Here is a 3404-nt window from a genome sequence, read left to right as displayed (position 1 = left end):
AGATCCCATCCAGAACCTTTGCAGGCCTTAGCCATCAGTGGCCTTATTAGAATACAAAAGGATAGAAATGACTTCCAGATTCCAAAGACTTGAAGAACTACATTCCATGAAATGGATCAGAAGCCAAATATGTGTTACTTTTTATGCCAAAAGCACTAACTTCTTTAAAAGTCTTCTTTAACACTCTTTTTTTTTTTTTTTTTTTTTTTTTTTGGCCAGTCCTGGGCCTTGGACTCAGGGCCTGAGCACTGTCCCTGGCTTCTTCCCGCTCAAGGCTAGCACTCCGCCACTTGAGCCACAGCGCCGCTTCTGGCCGTTTTTCTGTATATGTGGTGCTGGGGAATCGAACCTAGGGCCTCGTGTATCCGAGGCAGGCACTCTTGCCACTAGGCTATCTCCCCAGCCCCTCTTTAACACTCTTGATAATATCATCAACTTGTGGGTTAACATTGTAACAAAATTTAGTGGGACATAAGCATTCAGTCAAACAAAAATAATTGCTAAGCAAGATAATATACACATTTTTTCAGCATAGTTAACATTCATGATTATCTATGAAAGATACTTCTGTTCCAAACCATAGGTACAGCAAGTTAGTCAGAACTCTTTAACTAGTCTATGCCAAATCATAAAGCAACAAATAAGTGGCAGAACTAGGATCTACAACAACATTGTATACCCTTAAAACTTTATCTTTTGAAAACAAAATTATTTTTTATTTAACACAAATTACTATCTCTATCTCAGGTTGGGGCGAATTGCTTTCTTCAAAAGAGGACCTTTTCCCATTCTGCTCAAAAAAGCCAGAAAAGGAAAACATAAGCCAAAGTGAAGTGGCAACTACACAAGCTTATTCATTGGTGAGACAATAGATAAGCAGGAATCTAACTCCTGAATCAACTTCTTCACTTATAGGGGGTGGAGAAGTCTTTGATATAAGGCAAAAAAAAAAAAAAAAAAAAAAGGGAGGGAGCTAAGCTATCAAAGGTGGGGGGAGGGTCATTTCATTTGGGGGAATTGGTGGAAACTTCCAGGAACCCAGGTGTCACACACTTTCCCATTTGCTTTTGGTCTGATGCTTCTTGTCCCAGCAGCTGGTACGCTTCGGGTTAGTGGAAATTAGTCTATAATTAAGCTACAAGTGGACAGGAGGCCACTCTGCAAACCACCAAAGATCCAACTTGTTTTTATTAACTTGGATGAAGAGGGTCTTAGTACTGGTAACCTTTTGACAACTTTGACACAGTTGGCAAAATATTATTCCATAATTTCAGCTGAAAGAGAAGTTGAATCATATGAGGCAATTAGTTCTAAGATGCATTTCACTCTTATTACCCAAATAGTAACTTTTTATTATATTTTCTTTATCTTTTCCTTTCCCTCTCTTCATCTACTTTTGTCCTAATGTATTGAAGAGTTAAATTTCATTACATGGAGTACAACTGTTTACTTCAAAGGTTAATAGTGATACATTGGTAGTGTAAATATTCACCTTTGGATTCTTTTCCTTAACCAGGTTTCTTAAAGTAGGAGCCAGGCACTGGTGGCTCATGCCTGTAATCCTTACCACCTTGGGAGGCTGAGATCTGAGGATAGCTGTTCAAAGACAGCCCTGGCAGGAAGGTGTGTGAAGTTCTTATCTCTCATTAACCACACAAAATCCAAAAATGAATCAGTGGCTCAAGTGGTAGACTGCTCTCCTTGAGCTAAGAAGCTAAGAAACTCAGGCCCTGAGCTCAAGCCACAGTATTAGAGTATTGGTACATGTATGTATATGTGTGTATATATATATATATACATGTATCTATATATGTATACACATATGTATACATGTATATAAAAATATACATGTATGTATATATACATATATACATATATGTATACACACACACCATGTGTTAACTTTAAGTGCCACAAAAGTTGCATCTGCTTGTACCAAAAACATTCATCTCAGTGTTTTCAAATGGAATATATTAATATACAAACTCATTTCACTTCCAATATTAGCAGCTGATGGTGACATCAACCTAAACAAGCCAATCATTTAAGTCTACCCTAAAATAGCTTTTTCTGCTCTTACATAAAATTGCTCACTCATTCTCATCTATACGACTTATAAAAGTTTATGAAATGTCTTTCTTTGTTCCCAAAATTACTGTACTCTGCCTGTCTTTCATTCTCTCCTTTAGTAGGTCTATGATCTCAAGCAGCTTCAAAATTTGTAGCCTCCATCTCTTATGTCTCTTTCACTGTTCTTTCTCAAATACTAGCCTAACATGCACTTCATATCTTGTTTGCTTACAATGAGTCAGATGCTTAAAATCTGGACTGTTTAGAGCATCATAGGATTTATCTTTTATGATCTAGTTCCTTACTGCATCTTCTCCCATGTACCATGTCACAGGTCCATGTTCTTTGTCTGTGGTCCCAATAAACCAAACTATCACTATTGCAAATACATTAATCAAATGTACCAAACAAGTTTATAACCCATGGGGTGGAAACTTCTCCTTCTCCATCTGTTGAATTTCTAAGTATAAAAAAAAAAATGACAACAAAACTCTCTCAAATTCTCCCTTCCATGAAACATCCTTAGAATGTTTTAGTGGAATGATTATTCTCAACTTTATTTTACTATAGTTTCTATATTCAGACATCTTTGTTTTGTGGCAGTTAAGAATTTACCTTTGTAAGCCCACAGACTGGGAGAAGATCTTTACCGGACATTCAACAGACAAAGGCCTCATATCTAAAATATATGCAGAACTAAAAAAATTACCTTCTTCCAAAACAAAACCACAAAGAACCAATAGCCCCCTCATCAAGTGGGCTAAAGTCTTACAAAGAGACTTCTCTGATGAGGAAATGAGAATGGCCAGAAGACATATGAAAAAGTGCTCTACATCACTGGCCATAAAAGAAATGCAAATCAAAACAACATTGAGATTCCATCTCACCCCAGTAAGAATGTCATATATCAAGAAAACTAACAATAACAATTGTTGGAGGGGATGTGGCCAAAAGGGAACCCTACTTCATTGTTGGTGGGAATGTAAACTGGTTCAGCCACTCTGGCAAGCAGTATGGAGATTCCTCAGAAGGCTAAATATAGAACTTCCCTATGACCCAGCAGCCCCACTTTTGGGCATCTACCCAAAAGACCACAAACAAGAACACACTAAAGTGACCAGCACAACAATGTTCATCGCAGCACAATTTGTCATAGCCAGAATCTGGAACCAACCCAGATGCCCCCTCAGGAGACGAATGGATCAGGAAAATGTGGTACATATACACAATGGAATTTTATGCCTCTATCAGAAAGAATGACATTGTCCCATTTGTAAGGAAATGGAAGGACTTGGAAAACCTTATATCTAGTGAAGTGAGCCAGACCCAAAGAA

This window comes from Perognathus longimembris, chromosome 8, assembly GCF_023159225.1.
Source record: "Perognathus longimembris pacificus isolate PPM17 chromosome 8, ASM2315922v1, whole genome shotgun sequence".
NCBI lineage: Eukaryota > Metazoa > Chordata > Mammalia > Rodentia > Heteromyidae > Perognathus > Perognathus longimembris.
This window is presented reverse-complemented; position numbering follows the sequence as displayed.